Source organism: Patagioenas fasciata, chromosome 1 (genome assembly GCF_037038585.1).
Source record: "Patagioenas fasciata isolate bPatFas1 chromosome 1, bPatFas1.hap1, whole genome shotgun sequence".
Taxonomy (NCBI): Eukaryota; Metazoa; Chordata; class Aves; order Columbiformes; family Columbidae; genus Patagioenas; species Patagioenas fasciata.
Window position 1 is genome coordinate 43,410,514 of NC_092520.1, and position 22,426 is coordinate 43,432,939.

The 22,426-nt window shown below is 35.9% G+C and overlaps 1 protein-coding gene across 6 annotated transcripts in view; it reads right to left on the bottom strand.

Annotated features, from left to right (window-relative positions):
• DACH1 (dachshund family transcription factor 1) overlaps positions 1 to 22,426 on the bottom strand; it is a 366,620-nt gene that overhangs the window by 9,780 nt on the left and 334,414 nt on the right. The window lies entirely within an intron of this gene.

Consider the following 22,426-nt stretch of genomic DNA (forward strand, 5'->3'; position numbering starts at 1 on the left):
AGGTTCAACTGTTGAGCCTTTGAAATGTCACCTATTTGTTCTTTTAAAAAAGTGCTTATCCGGTTTTTATGCAAAGATGGGTGATTTCACACTGCATGTTCAATAAACTCATGCAAATATGAAGTATGTAAACATATTTGGTCAAACACTATCCTAGTTTGCCCTTTGTATAACACCAATAAATTAGTTTCAAATTTGCATATTGTTATTAATCATACACCTTTCATTTCTCTACTTAACATTCATGTACAAATATATTTGCGTTAATACTCAGTGCAAATATTCAGGAGACTGAGATGTTCACGTCTTTCTTTTTAAAACAATAATTTATACTCAGGCAATTTTAATTCTACGTCTGAGTTTCCAGACATGAAACTAAAACATGGATATTTTAAAAAGAGTGTCTAAACATTTTGCAGTTATTTTAACTATTGAACTGTCAGGATCTTCTTTCAGTAATTTCATCTGTGTTTCCATCATGAATATATATTTTCACTATAGCACTGAATACCGTGGGATCAATCTAAGGGTCAGCAATAGGGTCTTTAGTAAACTATCAAAGGGATGGACTACCTGAATATGTCACCTTCTATTATTGAAAGATCTTATAGAACACACAGAGTTTGCCATTTCAAGCAGTGAAAAAAACTGAAATGGCAAGGTGAGAAATTCTTCAAAATAAATAGATTTAAAAAATCACGCTGTCTTTTATTGTTGCCTTATGAACTTAGCAACACTTTTTCTATTTGTATAAACAAAACAAAATCATATCCATAAAAAGACAACTTACAAGCACTGAAACTGAGTCACTAAGGCATTGTATTGTGTCAGTTCTGTTGGTAAAAACTCCAAAATAATTTAAAAACCCTAACAACAGAGAAGAGAAAAAAAAAAACAAAAACAAAAACCAAAACACCTTCAACTGAAGAATCATGTGGAAAAGTTATTAAAAGATGAAGTCACAGCTAAATACGATCAGCTTGTAAGCTACCACAGCTCATTGTGTTTGGTGCTGTTTGTAACACAATGTGGATAATTCTTGTGCTGAAAAATCCGTCCAGAATTTAACAGTTTTAAATTCTGCAAACAAGTGTGTTTTATTTGATATCATATTTTCAAAAACATGAACAACTTTTTTTTAATTTTAACTACCTTTTTAGCAAGCCAATCAGCAAACAATCTCGGATCCGATAGCGTAAAATTGAGAAAGAGTTGAGATCTAAGCACTGAAATGTGGCTACTGCCTGACACTTTTTTCTTCTAAACTCTTGATGGAAACAGAAAATACTGTTTGTATTTTTAGTCTGATCGCTCTTCTTTCCACTTTTCTTCTCAATTTTGCCTCCTTTCTTTAGTGCTTTGCTCAAAGCACTTTTTTATGCTAAACATCATCACCAAAGTAACCTTAGATACAGAACTTCAATCATAAAGTTAATTCTAAAACAGGCTTAAAAAATTATTATTTTTCTATTTAGAGAAGAAAAAATGCTCATAAAATGAAATCTGAATAAAACACAGCATTTGGTGGAACTTTCAGCAGTTTTTGTTACTGAGTTGAGATCAAGTAACAGAAAATATCTGTGCAAAAGCATATACAAGTTAGTAGTTCTTTAAAACTACCCTTCATACACACACATACAGAAACACACACACAGATCCTTTCAATCACTGAACTAGAAGCTAACAGTATTAGCACGACACCTGTGTTTACAATTAGAGATCACATAAGTGTTGATTAACAAAGATCTTTTATGAAAGTCTGGAAAAGGTAACATGGGGCATCGTTTTCTACTAGGAATGGTTGTGGCCATGGTTAGTACTAGCAATCTGTTTCCATCAGCAGACAATGTAATGTTCATTTCCTTCAGCCATATACAAATCATTGATGAAGATAAACTCTTCTAAAACATTATGTTTTCTTGAGCTTTAGCCCAGAGTACTTTTTAAAACATAAGAAAAGTCTTACCTAATACCTACTCCTATGTGGAGCATCTCTTGTGATTCACAGAATAACAAACTTACCTCACTCTACCAGTTACTTCTTTTCTAAATAAATAACTTTCATTTGATGCAATACCTCAGTAACTAAAAGCTAGACTAGCGTTTTGTTGTTTTCAGATTAAACACTACAATTACTATAGAAGCATTATCTGGCTTTTCCTTAATCCCAGTTACTGAGATGTCATTTCAAATGCTGCAAAGGTTACTGGAAAAATGGAGGCCACTTAAAGAAAGCATTTAAGATTTACTACCCACATTAGCCAGCATACATCAATTCTGGAATGTGTGGAATCCTATTCTAATATCAATATCACAATAACAACGTATTTTTCTTTAATACCCAACCATCCTTGTTCTCATATGTGCGCTAAAACAGAGTAACAGCCCAATGCCAAACATGAAGAAATAGTCACATGCAGAACAGCAAGAAATGAGGCTGTAAAATAGATAGACTGCACAGTGGCAATCTTATGGAAAATCTATTAAGGATGCATGGGATGTCAAAACATATGCAACATGAGCTTGATGCTTTTAGGTATTTTGTATGAAAGCAAGATTCTGGAAGACAATGGCATCAAGCAGTCAGCTGCAGAACCAGCGTCAAGGTGACAGAAACCAAACCAGAAGTTATGCCCTAAGAAAGGAGCAATAAGCTGAAGTCACACCTAACCCTTCTACCACACAGAAATACGAACAGACCTTAATGAAGTTCCCGAGGCTTAGCATGAGTGACATAACTACAAAACTGAAAAAAAAACAGCTTATGTTAAATCTGAGGAAGACGACAGATGTATCAGGGGTTTAATCTAGTAGTTAGCTATTAAGCAGTACTTATGCAAAATGTTTTTGTTCCTGTAAGGAACGAAAAATACTAGCATTTTAAATTACAAGTGACCTCTGTTTCTGCGACAAGTGCTAATGCTGGCCCAGGTAAATTGTTTTTCAATTCATAATTCAAACGAGTTTCCCTAACTGACTGTAAACTTCCATCGTGGGCACATCTTCATAGATGCATTTAAGTACTGTGGTGACAAGCCAACCTCTCCCATTCCCTCTCAGTGGTAACATAATTTCAGATAGGTACTTCAAAATTATTATTCTACTCTCCCAGGAAAAACTCAATTAGCCTGAGGGCCAGGTGGTTTGAATTTGGCACCACTCTGTGTCTTTTCCAATAGAGATTCCTCAGAAAAAACAGCATGTCATGGCAGACTGTGTCCTGGATGCACCCCATGACAGAAATCCCAGACCATATGGAAGCAGCATGCTTTCCCAGAGAGAACTTAGCACCGTGGTCCATCATCGAAAAGTAAACAACAGAAAAGAGAATGGCTAAATTAAACCACAGAGCAGTCTCAACCAGAGACTCTGGGATCAAGTGACTACCTTGCAGTCAGAAGAAATGACCTGTGCAAAATATCTGAAGTGTAAAATTTTCTTGCTTGGAAGTGTGATTTTGTCAAGACAGAGGAAATGAAAAACTTCATAGTTGCCTTTTTTTTTTTTTCCCTCCCTAACTTTCCACTTACACTGTTTATTTTCAATGGCAAGTTATTAATGGCATTGTACAAATCACAGGACCTCCCCTGGACAGTGTTTAGGATGTTGGTTACCCATAGAGTATAATACAAGGAATAGAGTCCACAACATGAAAATACAATTAATTGATATACTTATCATAGAAAAGCAACTGATTATTCCTTGCATATATATTAAATAATAAAAAGAGACACAAACCAGCTCTGTTTTCCATTGCAGGAACTCAGTTCTGGTGTAATCTTCCAAGGTGATAGATGTATGAAAATGGTCTTTAAGATGGCATTTGTGATACTATATCCTGCAAATGTGGGTTTTAAAGCCCATCTAGTGCTATCCCCAATGCTATGCCATTTTAATAGGAACAGAGGCAAGAACTGAGTATATCTTGAATATATTTACTGAATGTGTGGTCTGGTAAAACAGACTTGGCTATGAAGCTAATTTTAGCTGGAAAATCTAAGAGAGTCAAAGGTTTTGCAAAAATACAAAAAAACCTACAGGGAAATTTTATATTGTTAATTCCTAAAGTTAGCACTCTTTTGTGGACTGAATGTTAAAGATCAACCCCTGGAACTATTGTCCATTTGGCACTGGAATAGAATTGATTTTTGCAAGTTTTAATAGTGTTTCAATACTTTAAATACTTTAGCGTTGGGAACCAGATTACTGCTGTGATAGTGTCTGTGACTGTCATAACAAATTTGATGATAAGGTTCAAAGTGGAACTGATCCTCCAGTCAGTTATCCCACTCTTATGCTGCTTCCAGTGTTTTCAGTGAAGCTAAGGAGTCTGATCCAACCACAATATTTTTATGTCCAATTCATCAATGTGCAAACACACTGTGCTCTCTTCAATGGCTGTGAGCATGTATCTTTGAGTCAGAGTATAAAGCCAAAAATGAAAGCAAATTATTGCTGCTTTTTATTTTATGTTTGTATTCAATATAGCTTGATTACTTGAAAGGACTTGTAGCCAGCATATTGCAGCATGAAACAATATCATGAAAAATACATGTCTTTTAATGCAAGGGTTGCACCGACCGTTTGTCACAGGCAAAATCTGCAGAATCAACAGAGACTAAATAAACAAGTCAAAACTTGAATTATCTAATATAGCATTGTATGGTTTTAACAATCTCTATTCTAATTTCATGCACATATACCAGCACTGTAAATTTTTTGGTCCTGACTTCATAACACTTTGTTTCCAAGGCCAGCTGTAGCACTTTGTGATCCATCCTTTCTAACGTCCATGACAAAACACACTATTATGCTATTGCTGCTTTTCCGAAGCTATTAGAGGCTGCATCACTTAAAAAAAATAAGGCTGACGAGAATATAACAGAAAAAATGTTCCTTTTACCATTACGGATACACACTTCATGTGTATCAACTAGGAAAAACAAAATGACATCACATTATCATTATATATGCTGCTGTCTCTCAGGACGTCCTTCAGGTGTTATGGAACCATACAATGACCAAAATACTTCCTGTGAAGGGTTGAAAAGTCAAAGATTTCTTTTTAAAGCTAGCCGTCTATTCTATAGAATAGATCTTCCTCTTTACAAGCCAGCTGGCAGTTCACTGGAAGAATACTTATTATATATATATGCTGACAGCAAATTTGAGCTATAGATGGAATGTGATGCTGGCTAAGTATTCCTTCCAAATGTGTTAATTTTAGTTCCACGTCCTTTATACGTACTTTTCTTAGTTGATATATTGCTTTTTTTTTTTTCTGTCATAGGAACTTGAGATACTAATAGAAATGGGTCAAGTTTCAAACCAAGCTGAATGCTTGAAATATACAAAGCTTAAATTGTTTTATGTTATCATTCTTAATTATATCAATATTAAAAAAAACACTGCTAGAAAATGATATAATAGATTTGACATGGTAATTGGTTGCTTTGCTGTCTTATAGTAAGGTATTTATATGAATATTACAGACATTAAGATTTTATCTTTAAATAAAATACTATAAATATTTCCTGTTTCTGAAGGACATAAACATGGTTTATCTTTTTTAACATCATACTGGAAAAGAGAGAAAGGACAAAACCTAAAATCTTTGGTGCCTTTAAAATTAAACCATCAGCTAGTTTAAATTAAGATAGCTTTATTAATGACAAGGGTACTTTTTTTCTTTTTTTCTGTTGTGTTTTTTTTTTTTTTTTTTTTTTTTAAACTGACAAAAAAGTAGTAGAGCAATTGAGCTGGAGTGATATTTTAGGAAGATGGTTGCCTTAACTCTTGCCATGATTCAAAGAGCTGTCTGCCTGATATAATCTCACTGTACGGTTTTATTTACATTTTAAGTCTAACTGCTTCTTTGCCTCTTGAATATATTAAGTCAATGCTGAACTCTCATTCTTTTTAACAGGACCTCTGACCCCACAGTTAGTTGAGTGTTATAAAAGAGAGACTGTCACCTATTACACTAAAATGCCATCACTCAGTAACATATCAGTTTTGATCTAAAACAGAATAATTGAGGTAAGTCAGTCTAGTACATTTTTCTCACAAAATCCTTTACACAAAATTATGGCTATGAAGCCTTTTTTTACCAGATCTCATAAAATATTCTACCATCTATTTTCCTGTACTAGATATGAAACTAACTATTAGCTGATAATAGTTGTAAATTGCTGTATCTTGCATTACTTCTCTTTGACATCTTTTACTGCCTAGGATTCTGATCAGTCACCAAATATAAAAGCAGAAGTTAATAACATAACTAAATTTCTATTGTGCCTTTCATCCAAGATTCAGAATACTTTACAAACATTAATTAAAGTTTCACAACACCCTTGTGAGATACTAAATCATCAGTGCTGCCATCAAGAAATCAGTAGATAAAGGGTGCATAAAGATTTGGTTCTGGCTTAAGGCATGGCTTGAAAATGCACTGAAGCATGAAAATGAGTTATTCCTTTACCATATCACTCAATAGCAAAACATCAGACCTAAAGCATATAAGCAACCCAAAGAAATGCTACCATTTTGATTGTGAAATTGATACTATCATCTTAATTCTTTGCTGCGAAATATGAAATGTGCAAAGACAGTGACTCCTTAGCATGTACTTCTTGTGACTGTACCACATGCTACATTTATCCTTTGCAATTAGACTATCTTGGAGTAAAATTTCAACCCCAGCTATAAAAATATTATCCATAAAAAATGAAAAAAAAATATATGTCTATTACCTTTTCACCTCCAGAAATTCGGCAATTCTGGAATGTGACTGAGTTTACTTGAGTTTAGTATGTAGAGTTCTACACCAGAGTACTCTGGTCATGCTCTTTTCATGAGGAGGAGGAGAAATATAGACACCTACTTTCTGAGGTGATGAATAGTATTGTAGATGTTTCTCTTCACTCCCTCCACAGAGGGTCGAGGGTGACAAGTACAGATGTAGATGCCTACGTTATACACTTCTCTGCTTTGTCAGGTTAATTTCAGTCCATGTCTTGTTTGCAAGCAAAACTACAATGGAGAAACATTTACTAGGTGTCCTTTACAAATTAGTAATGATCTAGCAATACAGTTACAGTAATACAATGCTATTATATTAGTAATATGATACCATTTTCCCCTTCCAAACTTCTGTGATACATTATCTACCTCTTTTTCTACCTTTCAGTTTATATCCACTTCTGTTCTTATTTTAGAGTTTTTGGAATGCTTCTTTAGACTGTTGTGTCATGCCTTGTGCCTCACACGTAGCATCCAATTGAAATAAATGCTGAGGAGTTCAGGATTAATGCCGAATTCAAGTTATCCTTTCTACATTTGAGGGTCATACTTTATGCAACTTTCAGAACTGCACAGTATGGAAACACAACAGAATTATATCAAGTAGAAAAGGAATTGTCAGGCGTGGATGTTTTTCCAAAAGTGATGCACAATTACTCATTTCCAACATCAGTAGTTACAAGAAGTGACTGAAATGCAGCTGTTTATAGTCTGTTTACTGTCACAAGTGATGTTGGAATTCTGAGGCAAGCAAAAAGGAAAATACACAACAGATGAGATTCATCACATTAGCTTCAGACACCTACACTGTAGATAGCCGTGTTTGAGCCAGTTTTGTAGACTCCCTTTATAATCAATGAAGAAACTTGGAAGGTATGATTCATTTTTTTCAAAGGCAGAGATGTGTCTATTACTCTTCATCGACTTTAACAGGAGTTCAGCCAAATAGCTCAGACAAAGACATCTACCCCACAAATGTGTGAAGTGAGACATATCCCTCCCACTGATACTGCTTGGGTATTTTATAGATAATTACATTGCCTCAGCAGCTATTCCACAAGTTCCACACCTTCATAATACACAGCAATATCTATGCTGCCACTATGGTATTAGCAAAGTTCCTTTATATCTTCTCAGTTGAAAAAAATATAGGATAATATAGTAAAGAAGACATGACTCTGTATATAATCTCAATAGCTTAAACCTCTCATTTCTTAAATTCTTTCATACAATGAGTGCTGTAACTTTAAAGCACTCTTAAACAGCTCCTACTTTTCTAACTCTGTAGGGCTGGCCTTCCAAGGTACTGCATGTCTAAAATGAATTTGAACACACTGATGTGTTTATAAACTCCTTGTGCAAGGACTTAAGCATATGCAGGTGTATTGAAAATGAGTACAAATCCCATCGTGCTGTTTCATTGTGCAAATATAATTTCTTTGTATTCTAAATCCCCAATCATTTCCCTATTTCAGGTATACTTTCATTATTCCAATTATATTGTACTTATCCTTGAAAAAAAAGAAACTCCATTTCACAAATCTTACTGTGCACAGCGTTAACCTTCTGTATAGAAGCTACTTTATTTTAACCATACAGTTCTTTCTCCACAGACACTACTTCCAACAATATTAAGTAGCTGATGCATTACCTTGGGATTCTAGGTGGTCCCATTTTTAAGTAATAGCCTTCACCTTTGTCCCTGAAAAACTAATCATTGTCCTCTTAGACCTGTTCTTTTTACAGAAATACCTTTCTGCAAAGTACTTCATTTCATGTCCTCACACTTCCATATTCAAATTTTGCACAAAACTTTAACATTGATTTTTTTTTTTTGTACTGCATATTCTCATTCTGGATGTCTAGCTATTTTAGATAATGTCTCAAAGTTGCTGATCACCACAACCTGGCATTTAACTACATCCATTGCCTCTACCATCTTTTATAACTGTTACCACCATCAGTTTTACTCCAGGTTCAACCATTAAATGTCAGGCAATAACTCATAAACTATTTTTCTTCAACTGTTAGTCTAGTAGAGTATAAACTAACCCCTATCATGTACAAACTCCTGCAGTATTTTAGATTTTAATGTACAATGTTAGTCTTTTTTTCTATACATACTATCTACGTGTTCAATAAAAGCTGTTATGTACCACAGGTTGACAATAACAAAAACACCTAAATGTTTACCTTGTCATCCCTACTTGTCAAATTAAAAAAAAAAATCATCAATTAACATGAAATTGAAGTCATTTAAAACCCCTTGAAAACTTTTGGTAGACTGAATAGGGATTCTCAAATTTTAAATGTTGCTGTAGTCAAAACGACACAGAATGTGCAATAATGTGTTTGTTTTTCAAATACTGTAGGTCTGAAGAGATTTTTTTGTATACTTCAATTATAAAAACATTTAAAACATACAAACTTGTGCAATTTTTATTTTAATGAAGATGAGAAGTTCATTAACGAAGATAAATATTTCATTAGATGTTAAATAAAACAAAGAGATTTTTTGGCTTCTCTCAGCACAAAATTCCTTTGAAAGATTAATTAATACATGCAAATTATGCAAATTAGACCCATGCAAATATTTTATGAAGACAATTAAGGGAACCATTAATTACTGCTTTTTTTGCTTCAGTGAGATTCATTCATTTAATTTTAATTTCACTTTAACTGTTTTGATGTATAATCTTGCAGCTAAGAACTTTATCTTTCCTAGTGGGTCACTTAAACTTATAAATTTCATCAAGTGAGCAGCAACAGAAATCTGTAAAGATATTCTCTGGGCTATGTTTAGTATCAAGAGAAATTTTTGACACAATGCACTCCTAGAAACTGCAAAACTGGAAGGGAATGTGAGCTCATTCTTGGACAAGGTTCAACTGCTGGAAAAGCAATTAATTTGCTTTGGCTGTGCTAATATAGGGGAATTAGAAAGTGTGACACAAGACAAATAGAAATAATTAGTTCTCCAAAATGATGTTCTCATTAATATGGTTTGAACAGTAGAAATAAAAAACATTATTGTGGCATGTCTGCATTCTGTCCCTAGCCACAGGAGGTAGAAAAATGCAAGATAGAGCATTTTTTCACCTTTGTAGTTTGTATGGTGGTGGCGTTTATTTTTAGATTTTGTTGTAGGTTTTAAGAAGTGCAAATTGTGGACCTGATCCTGTTATCTAAAACCTACTGCACTTGCACGAAGCATGAGGGATCCCAGGTTTTCTAGACTGCTTTCTTCCTGTAAAAATATGAAACTATAAATATAACTGACTAGGCTTTTCACAACAATACACTCAAATTCCTAAATTGAAACTTTGATTTCAATATTGTTCATTTAAATCATATTTTCTGATATACAATACACAATGTAGAATATGTTTATTCTGTAGTTTAAGCTACTCACAGGAAAACATTGCTCTGTTAAAAGAGTTTATGACATCCCCTCCAAACCTGAGAACATAAAACAACTGTTCTTCTTCCATAATGTGAATACACATGCATGCATTTGACGAAGTCTATAGAGGAAGATTTTCAGATTCTCTCATGCTTAATACACCAGTACAAACCAGGTTTTCTAGCAGCAGTGTAAATCACTAGTTGATACTCTTCACAAAACAGGTCAGTAGAAGGCTGCTAAGAGCATTTGCTCACTTACACTCTACATGTCTTAGCTTGTTGCAGAATTAAAACTAATGTAACGTTACGTGGCCCTTTCAAAATATTAAAGGTTTGGTTTTTCTTCCCCTATACGAGATAGTTCTTTCAGCTGTTTACCAAATTCCAACTGAAGGCATCTCCCTTTGGAAGTGTTGCTGTGTACATACTCTTTATCTGGGATCAGGTACTAAAGTGCAGTGATTTAACTTATTTCCTTTTTCAGTCAGGTGGTAAAACTACAGCATCTGACAGAAACTGATATTTTCTCTTTAAATATAACAAGGGGAGAGAAAATGTGGCCATGTCTAGCTTGACATTTTTTGACAGATGATTACTACACCATTAAGAAAATTCTCAAGTGTAATTACTACAGAGGTTTAGCAAAAATATCCCAGAAAATTTCTAGAACTCACATTGTAATAATTCTGTATAAACAGAAACCTGTCTTCAGGGAAATTGCTGATAAGAGAAAATGTAATGAGGGACTTAAACTTGAAGTTAAAAGCTATGAAACTTTCCTATTATTTGAATAATCATTTGTTCTTTAACAGCATGGATATGATACTTCCATGCTCCTAATTTGGGAAGAATGTGTCAGTTAAACACATGGATGAATGACCGTAATAGTTGCAAAAACCTCCTTCGTTAACCATCAGTTCCTTTGCTAGTCAACATTTTTGCAAAATTATTTAATGTGACTGTCTTTAATTTTGTTTTTCTAGCAAAATCTTAGAACTAGCACCTCATACCCTACCTCCTAGACTTTTCTAGACTAGCCTTTGATAAAAGGTTTTTGGTATTCAAACTCTGTTCTCCTTTTGTTAGGATCTTCTTATTAACCATCCACATGGCTGATTTCTTTCTCAGTTTGGTCTTTTGGCTTCCCCCTCAACTTTCTGTTTCAGTTTCTCAGGGCTGCGATCTTCCTCCCATTGTCTCCCTCTCCATGCTTCATATCCGAGTAATCTAATCTACAATCAGAAATTCAGCCACCACATCCATGTTGACAATCGACACAGCCCTTTGTATTCCAGGTCTATTCCCTTTTGTCTGACCTAAAACCTCAAGCTTGCTTTTCTGATTCTCTGTGTGAACGTTTAGCTGCTATGCCAATCTCAGGCTGGGAAAACAGAGCTGTTAATCATGTACCCCTTCAGATTCCTCCTCCTCTTCCCCACTACTACTTCTCTTAGTCACTATGAACCACTCTTTTCATCTTGCCTGTGAGTGAAGTTCAAAATCAAGGTATCCAGTTTGTTTGTTACTTCTGACTTTTCATTACAACATCATGTCTAAATGTCTTCTCATGAAAAGTCTCTTCCCCTCGTTTTTCCTATCCCTCTCTGTAGTTGCAAATTCATATGCTGTTTCTCCTTGTACCCTACCTACTACAGCTTACTTCTGTCTGAGTTGTATAAACAAAGTCATATGGCAAAAGTATTTTCCTAGTCTGTTTCTTTTGAATTGTCACTCCTTTTTAATTCCTTCACTGGCTCTTCTCTTTTAACAACTGGAAACACGGTACTTGAAAGGTTTTGACTTACCCTTCACCTTGTGCGTTACTCCTTATCAAAATGCCTCAAATTGGAGTGATGCTTCTAAATAAGCACGCTCGTCGTTTTTTCCCCTATTGATCTCCCCAGTTGAGAGGACTCTCATGCAATGTTCACAAGATCAACTCGCTACAATCCTTCAGGCTTGAAAACTGGTTTTGTGTGTCTGACAGCAAGACCTGAGATCAGGAATGTGATCAGGAATATGGGTTTATGAACACATATAACTTCCTACATGAATTGAAGAAGTAATTTACCAGTGCAGTCACTAACATCTCCTAGTCATCATGTCATTATGAAAAAGTATTTGTGTGTGAAGTTTTAAGGGGAATGACATTACTTGACTATATTAATTTACTGATTATTTTTTACCTTCATCGTGAACGGGGATAGGAATTTCAAGAATGTGGTATGGCATATAGGCAGCAGTGATCATAGCGAAGGATTTAATGAACACTATTGCACCATTGCTGGTGCAAAATTTGACTCATAGAAGAAATGCATTGAATAGTCTTCCACATAAAATACTGGCAATTCTTGCTGTTGCCATAGCCTAATACTTGAGGACAGATTTGCATTTGATGACTTGGTTTTAATTAAATGTTACGTATTTGTTTTTGACCAAAACACTGAAAGCAAAGCATGTACTTATGTGTGCGTAGTCTTCAGCTCCTGAAGTACAGGAAGCTGATACTGATATATCTTCAATTCCATAGATACAAAAGTATAGCAGGTGTTGAGCCTCTCTGTGTACCAGGAAGCTGAAGAAAGAAACTCAACAGAGCTTTGGAGTTAGGAAGCTGGCAGAACCTATATAAACTAAATAATCAGTTTCCCATTACTTTACTCTAGCTTCAAACCTTTTAAATGCCATTATGAAAGGTATTTTAACCGAACTGGTTATATTTATGCACAAGTAACAAAATCCAGAGTTTATGTCACGTCTTTTTTTAAAAAAGGTGAACACTTAGGGTCAGCTTGATATGTGAGGGGCAATCATATCAAATCAAGTAATAATTGAATAATGCTAGGCAACATAATGTTGTTGTATTTTCGACGCTGTGTCTAAGAAAGAAAAGACTTGAAAAGATTTACACCAGGTGGACTTTGTCATTACACAGAGGTCAGCCATCAGTCTGAGCAAGAGCAGAGCAGTCACAGAGCAAGTACAGATGATGCGGTACCTGTCTTCTGTTAGCATAAAGTTTTGGGACATAAATCCTACCACCAATATTTAAGTGGTAAATTCCATCTAGTTTTGTGTATGTCTTTCCAATGAGAGTGCATGAAGGAACATATAAAAGGGACAGCAAAAACATAAAGGGCAGAATGAAAATTTTAGCTCTTGGAAGATTTAAGTTCAGTCTATCTATCACAGATTCCCAACACACCCATGATCGAGCTTCTTAACCCCTCTATGATATAAAGATAAATGCTCTGGTCTGCATCACAGGAGTATGTCCTGGTGTCAACATTAAAACCACTAAAGATTGCAGAGTAGTTCAGATATTATAATGATAACATTTCTACTAGCTTTCCAGTTATTCCTGACATAGCTCAAAACAATTCATCTGAGACAGACCTCAAGACTGCAAACTGGAATCAGTAAAACAAACAAACAAACAAACAAACATCTGTCTACTAAAACTTGCATTCATGTAGAAACATTGTAATAGATGAAGTAACCTCTGAGAGTAAATAACCGCAATTTAAAAGCCTATTTTTTGACCAGTTAATTTTGGTAGATTTATGAAATCAGTGTTTTCTCATGAATAATCTGTCCTTAAACAGTTTCTCATAACTATTATGCACAAATATGCTTTCCTTCAGCTTGATGCCTCATTTTGTTTTCTGTTTTGATATATATATTTACACTAGCAATTCAAAAGAATTATACACTCTTAATAAATGAATTATGTTAAATGTCTACTAAGGACCAACTTCTTTAGCTGTTTGTCTTGAAAACTTCATGCTGAAATAGAATTCCTTTTTTTTTTATTTAACTGAAAAAATGGAATCAGCTACAGAAAGATTTAAAGATTGAATGCAGAGGCAGAAGCAAAGATGGTTCAAAGAACAAAGAAAGTACAAGAATCCTCTAAGGCATACTAACAAAGTTCTGGGATGGCACATCAAGGGCCAGCTCTCTACTTGGCCAAAAGGCTGCTGAGTCACGTGTGGTAAAAAATATCAGATCTTTTCGCAAGTCAGTGGCCTTGGGCTTTTTTAAAAAGAAAACAAACAAACAAACAAAACCAAAACAAAACCCTACTTTTTTGTTCCACACCTCACATTTTTGTATCTCAGTCAAACACTATGTAAAATGCAAGCCAGTTCACAGATAACAGGACAGTAAGACCTAGAGAAATTATCCCATGAGTATTTGTGTTTACACTAAAAATGCTAGAACAGTGGAATTAATGTAGTAATAAATATAATTTTATTCAAAATACATAAGAAGCTATAAATTTCAATTTAGTATATCCCAAGTCAATAATGTAACATATTCAAAGGTGTTCTAAGTGAGCAAACAGAGCGTGATGTCTGTTATGATTTCAGTCATCCTTCCATGTCCTGTGTGGCTTCCAGCTGCTGCTCCAGAAAGGCCTGGATCTTCCATAGGCCTGATTCACTGCATACAGATGTCTCAGATGCCCTGGAGCATCTCAAATGGCACTAGTCATCTACTTGTGGACAACCAAATAACTTTTTAAACAGTGTAAGAATTAATTTCAAGATAAGAATATCTGAACTTCTCTCTGAAAATGTCTGTCCAGAGTTTCAGACATGCAGGCATGAGATGGGAAACTGATCATGACCTTACTTGTTGGATTAGCTCACATGGCTTGCTAAGAAATTTTCTTTGATGCAGGTGGTGGCTGAGAGTCAAAAAGGGCTGCTGAATGGGATGGCCACTGTTCATATTTAATGTTTTAAATCTGATTGACCTGAAATTCAAGGTCTTAAATCTAATCTGGATTTGATGTTTCTTTTCACCTACCCACGCTCTAGTACTTTTCAGGAAGGAGCCATGGATCTCTTTTTCTAATAGATTTCCTCCTGTGTGTGCTAAGTGGATCAAGTAACTGATGAGCTACTAGTTGGTAGCAGTAGCTCTCTAAAGCACAGTGCTTTTAGCAGATCTGAAAATTATTACTGTTATTTTGGCATAAGAGTTGTGTCCCTCATGCTTCACACAACACATCACAACAAGGCAAGCACAACTGTTAGAAAAATCTCAAACCACTAAATATTTTGTGGTCTGTTGATGGTGAAGTCTTAATGATTTCATAGAAGAATGCAACACTAATACTGACAGATTAAGTTCTTTTATAAGGAGATGATACACAAACATCAGGCGCTTTTTAATCTCTAGAGTAGTTAAAACACCAATGCCAAGAAACAATCTTCTTTATGACAAACATTACAGCTGATGTGATGACACTTTGTCTAAGAAGTAAACATGGCTGAGAGAAAAAAAAAAGAAGGAGAAAAGGGGCGGCTCTCTACACGGTGTAGAGGCAAATATTGATAAACTGCTTACAGTCAGCAGATCTGGTTCCTCAACCAACCTAAAGAGGCACAGGATTATAGCTCAGTTGCGAATGATCTAGAAATCCACTTTGTTTAGATCTGCTTCATGGTAGGCTATAGAAACACCATTTCACTGGAATGATGAGGCTATTATTGTTTTAATCATTTTCTTTATCGTGGTTTAAAGAAGAAAGTTTTTTATTTCATTCTTTAGAAAGGAAATGGTGATTTGTTTTTCAGCTGATAAGACTATGCTAGAAATGAGTGTTTTACCAGCCTGGTCAGATTTCAGTTACCTTGTGAGTGAAAAGATGAAGGCAACAGAATACTTATTGGAAACATAAATAGGTGGGATGGTGGTTTGCATCTTTCTCAGGTAGCAAGACAACTGGGGTGACCTTGAAGGTCTGTTAGGTAAGAATTCATCCATCCTATTCTTCTGTCTTTGAATAATATGAACTTGGAGGAGGGGGGGAGTGAGAGATGAACAAAAATGAAACAAGTCAAAACAATTCTATATAAAGTCTTAATAGCCTCTTTGGTGCACAATGTGTTTTATTTAATATTCTTATTGTTCTGAATTTTCCCACTTGACTCTGTTCATGCTAAGTCATTAATTTTACACATAGTTGCTTTAAAAGTGTCCTAAAGTACTATGTTGGAAGAAAGCCTCTGATTGATTAATCATTTATCTCAGTAGAAAAGCCATGAACATATTTGATTTCCAGCAGCTCCATATATATACAGCTATAAAATGAGATGCAAATTGCAATAGATAGCAATTTCAAAGAAAATGTGAAAAAGTTTATGTAAAAGTGTTGAATGAGAGGACTCTATATGAATACTTTGCAACATATCTGTAACTGTTTATTCACTCTATGCCCTTCCTTTGCTTTTTGAGTGATAGATAACAGGATTATGTACCTTAAAGTTTAAAGCTGTAGCTAACAGTGACCTACGAGCACTATGAAACAATTGTCTATTTATAGGTTACTGCCTGCAATCAATACAACCTTCTGTTTAAGTTAATCAATGTTGTCTTTAATTGATTAGCTTGGGTAGAAAACCTGCCAAAGTGTTGGACTCCTAGGCAGGGGGATCAGGAATATACTTATAACTGTTTGGTTTCCATGCACTGCAAGATAATTTCAGTATTTATTCATGGTCAAGGAAACATGAAGCAAAATAAATCTTTATTGCTTGTTTCCTCATCGAGTATTCAGATTTCAACAGTAAAAGACAGACAAACTCACAAGAGATGTCATAAATGTCTGATGCACAATCTAGGTTTAAAATCTGAACTATACTGGATTGTCTGCCAAGCCAAAAAATCAGTAAAACATATGTATTTAAAAACATGTGAACTGGTAAAGTTAATAGGGCTTATTCTTCTCAGGGGAAACAAAATAAAATATTTAAATTAGTGTACAGGGAGAGAGCTTAGCTCTTTCTAAACAGTATAAAAATTAGAGAGTCTATTTTCAGAGATATACCTTCTGCAACAGTAATGAAATTCAAGGTGGTGCACACAGATTAATGTTGTTATTTATTATTATATATATAATTTCATTGAAGTGCATAGCACTGTACAGATGAATAATAAGTCCATGACCCTGACATTAATACAAGGCGTTACACTCTGCAGTCAAAAAGCAGCTGAAGTTTAAGGCGCTAATCAGAAGGAAAATGGAGCTTTATAAGTATGTGCTGCTGCAAATAGGAACAATGCTTAACCAGCACATATTTTAGGAATACTGAACAAAAAACAAAATAGAATTGGGTGGACTGACCAAAGAGAGTCAGCAAAGCAGCTCCACTAAATGTCACTGAGGGTTAGACACTGAACTTCTAACAGTTTCCCCCCTTTAAATACCACCACTGGGTCTGAAAATAATTTTTTAAGCATAAGAAAGACAGAAGCGAAGAGTAATACAGAAAATACACTCCCCTTCAACTTGTAAAATTGAACAGAGTATGTGCATATGTTTTCACCAGTGCATCAATTTGTTTGATAAACTCTGGCATGCAGAGAAGGATCAATAACAAGACAGCAGACGTCACTCCCTAGTGGGTCACTACAACAGCTTTGCTCCATTTTGTTGTCTTTTTCATACTTTTCTGGCAGCTCAGATCACTACTCTTACCTAGAGATGCTACAATAACCCTAAGGAGGGCAGTCACATTACAGAGATAGTCCTGTCTCATGTCTGCAGTTAATCACAGAATCAGAGAATGTTAGGGATTGGAAGGGACCTCAAAAGATCATCCAGTCCAAGCCCCCTGCTGGAGCAGGAACACCCAGATGAGGTTACACAGGAACGTGTCCAGGCGGGTTTTGAAGGTCTCCAGGGCAGCCTGTTCCAGGGCTCTGTCACCCTCACTGAGAAGAAGTTTCTTCTCAAATTTAAGTGGAACCTCTTGTGTTCCAGTTTGAACCCATTACCCCTTGTCCTGCCATTCGTTGCCACCGAGAAGAGCCTGTCTCCATCCTCGTGACACTCACCCTTTACATATTTGTAAACATTAATGAGGTCACCCCTCAGTCTCCTCCAAGTTAAAGAGACCCAGCTTCCTCAGCCTTTCCTCATACGGGAGATGCTCCACTCCCTTAATCATCTTTGTTGCCCTGCGCTGGACTCTCTCCAGCAGTTCCCTGTGCTTCTTGAACTGAGGGGCCCAGAACTGGACACAATGTTCCAGATGGGGTCTCACCAGGGCAGAGTAGAGGGGAAGGAGAATCTCTCTGGACCTACTAACCACTCCCCTTCTAATACAACCCAGGATGCCATTGGCCTTCCTGGCCACAAGGGCACAGTGCTGGCTCATGGTCATAAAGCTGTAGAGAATGAAACTAGTTGTCTGACTGAACTTCAGAACTGTTAAAAACAGAAAACTTCAGGAAGAAACCTGATAATCAGACAGGCAAAAAGAAAAATACAACATTTATCTGTCAGATTGCTGAAAGACACAGTCTCACAAGACATGGTATTTCACAAAGGTAAACAGACCTAACTGTTGACTCCTAAGCTGAAAAAAAGACCTTTTCTTGACAAATTGGGGGAGGGGGGGGGGCAGGTTGTGTGGTTTTTTTTTTTGTTGTTGGGTGTGGGTTTTTTGTTTTTTCTTTTTTGGTTGGTTGGGTTTTGTTTGTTTGGTTTTTTTTTTTTTTGGTTGGTTGGTTGTTAGTTGCTTTTTTTTTTTTTTAACCTGGCCTAATGGAATAAACAGGCTAAGCGGCCTAAAAATCCTGGAAAAGTTCATTCCCACAAAACACAGTCCACTGTTTTGTCCTTGCTGCTTCACAGAACCTTTTTATATTTCTGTAGGTCTAGAATAGTCAGCTGTTTGTTTCCATAAACAGCGTAGCTAAGTAGCAGATGTTTCCTTGGGCAGTTATTCAATATATCTAGAAAAAAAATCCCTTTGCCTTCCAGGCTTCTGACAGCTTTGTTTCCAGCTTCTGACTTCTTTTCCCTGCTGAAATGTTCAACCTTTACAACAGGCCCACACAACAGGTGGGCCGTGGGTCTCTTGCAGCTTGAAAAACCATTTGTTTGGCCCATCAGCTGCTGAGAAGCATCATGTACTGTTTGATTTGCCCAGCTGCCAAGAGGCAGCAACAAGATGTCCAGCAGAAAATTCTTATCTCCTAGCTTGTCACTGATCCCTCAGAATGCCTGTATCTCCTAGTCGACCACCTGGTCAACCAGCAGACACATAGCTCCAGATCATAAATGCACACATTGCCTCGCAGGTGGAAGAAGTGGCCTAATAAGAAAGATTTGAGATATTCAGAAGTAATATTTGTCAAGGGGGGGGTGGGTTGACACAGAAGCAGAAGGAAAATGGGAAAGCAATAATACATGGGAAGGTGGAACAGTGTTGAAATGGGGCACTAAAGAAGAAGGAATGTTATATGGGAAAGTGAAAATGTATTTTCATTCTGAAAATGACCTGATAAATTAATTTGAGGATCCTGGCTCTATACTAACCCCAAGCACCTTTCTGCAAGAAGTCCTATGCAATATAAATGAGTAACAACAAATCCATAGTACTTACTAAGTGGCAATAAAAATGGAATAACTGATGAGCAAGTGTCAATTGAATCAAAATGCAAAATGTACAGGTTGATAGCTATCAACATTTCTAAGATGTTTTAATGGGAGAAAAGGCAAGAAAAAACTCAGTAGAATATATAAAGCATCAGGTGCTTTTCTTCAGTTTACTCAGTACCGTAGAGAATATATGACCGTTGGTTTACATAGCATTATACAGATAGATAACCTCGTCTTTGAAGAGCGATGGGAGCAAATGGAATTATTTTTGATTAAGAGGAAGAGGGACACAGAGAGGAACAGACAGAAATGCAAAGATAGGAGATAGAAGCCCTAGAAGAAAGATGCAATTATTGAAGGAAGTTTATGGAAAGATAATAAACAAAATGGACTTCAAGTTGGTCATAACAGTAAATATCATGGGCAAAATAAATGATGGAAAGACTAAAGAAAAGGCATTTTATTCAAAGTGCTGTAAAGAGAACTGATGTCCCCAGTAAAAAAAAAAAAAAAACAGATGTCCTGTCATTTGAGGATATTGAAAACTATTTTTAAAAATTCATTAGTTAATTTGAGAGTAGACTTGCACTGAAAATGTGTCCTATCTATTATTAGCAATCAACAGTCATCTAAGTCTACAAACATAAACTCATATAGAACTTAAAATTTAGAGAACTTAGGGCAAGAAGTCTGATGGAAATGGAATTGGAAATAAAGATAGGGAATGTGACTGGAGGGAGTGACTGAGACCAGTTAAACACACAGAAACACAGAAACGAGGGCACAGGAAGACACTGAAAGGGAGCTAGCAATAAGAAATGGTTGGCTGACAGCAACTGAGACTGAAGTTGGAGGACCAAGTGACTTGGACTGACTAGACAAGAACAGGACTTGGTGGTTGAGGTGGAAAGATGGGGGACAGAAAACAGGGCAAGAAAGTCAGGTAAAGGCGTCAGAAGATAAGTCACTTAGAGGGAGAAATCTTGACAAGTAACTGGAGATGTGACATATGGATAGAGTGTTACGAGCCAGTATCTGGGAATGTCTGGATCTTGATTAACATGGATATTGGGTGTAAATAGTTAAAACTAGAGGCTGGAATTCTGACTGGATAGAAGTAGAAACTTGCATTGAAAAGTAAGACAAAAAAGAGACAAGAAAGAGATTCTAAAATTTTGAAATGGATATCAAGACTGATACGAAGGCCAGAAATGAGGAAGAAACATTGATGGAGACACTTAGAAGCTTCATGAAAAATTACAGGGAGATTCAGTGCCCAAGAGCACGAAATGTATCCCCAGGTTGTTTTTATTTATCTAAACAAGTATCTGTAAAACACCTATGGCATAATGGTCATTCCTTAGACCACACTTCTCATAAGATATTACCATTCATTGGTTACTTTGTTAGCTTTATCACTGTGAATCTAAAAATTCAAGTCCATATGGTTGTCAGAGGTCATCTCACAGCTAGACTTCTGAGTTTGTAGTTTAGTTGCTAAAAGAAAACCCCATGATATGGTTACCTACAGCATAAGGACATCACTCAAATGAGGAAGCAAAACACTCAACTGTTAGGAAATGCCAAAATTAAGATTTAACATATGAAAGAAATTGAGATAATCATTCATACCTCTTCTGTAAAGCATGATGTCTAATGATGAAAGTATTATATATAAACCAGGTATTATATAAAGCATGAGAATCCACACTGAGCACTGAAGATAAAGAAAATATTGGATAGATATCCACTTATTCAACTACCTCCTTGTCCCCTGCACTGAATGAGACAGGGTACTGTGAAAAATACAGTATCTAATCATATAATTAAAGATTATATCATGATGCATACACAAAGATGGTTGAACAAAGGTGTGGAAGACAACCTTAATTCTACCATTTCCTCATTTTGGAATGCTTGACTTTACAGCCTTGATAATGGCCTTTTCCAATAAAGTTTTTGATCTCATAAGAAATATCATCACACAATTTCACATGCTTTTGTCCAAGATTTATAAATCAGAAATGAAACTGTATGCACGAGCTTCACAGAACCACCAAAAGTTCTTTTCAATGTGGAAGTCCTTCAGATAGCTATCTTTCAAACACAGATACAGCAAAAAAGAATCAAGGACTATCATTTGCTTAGATTATTACACTGATTTTTCTTGTTGAAGAATAGATTAACAAAGTTGCAAACCAACGCAGAAAACAATTTAGGTTAGGTTTTCAGGCAAATGACTGAAGTCGTATCCAAGCAATTTTTATTAATGTGGAGGGCAGCTGCAGGGCAACTTTCCCCTAGTACCTAGGCAGCAAAATGCACACATTAGGTTCTTGGTATGGGCAAAGTCAAATCATAATTTCTTTCTCACTTTTCCTCAGTAGCGTTCAAAGGCCTTACAAGTAACTTCAGACAGGACTAAGTAGTCAGTGTGTTGAGTTGCACTTGCTTGCTTGCTTTATTCCTGGGTCTGTCCAACATCCCCATTTCCTGCCTTGTCCTTTTTGGGAGGGAAAAAGATAAATGGCCCTGGAAGCTTTTATGGGCATGGTAGCTGAGTGGCTCCTTTTTCTTACATCAGGAAAGCATAAGCTGAAGCCACTTAGCACTGCACTTAACTGTGCTGTTAATATGAGCCTACAGAAAAGGTGATGAACTAGAAAAAGGCAAGAAAAATCAGTCAGCGAGAAAGAGTTGAGAAATCATAAGTTAATTTTGCTAAGGGACAGGGAGAGTAAGATAACAGACTCATTTGGAGAAAGGCTGATAATGTGCTAGAAGGCAAAGAAAATATTTGCAGCAGAATAAGGAACT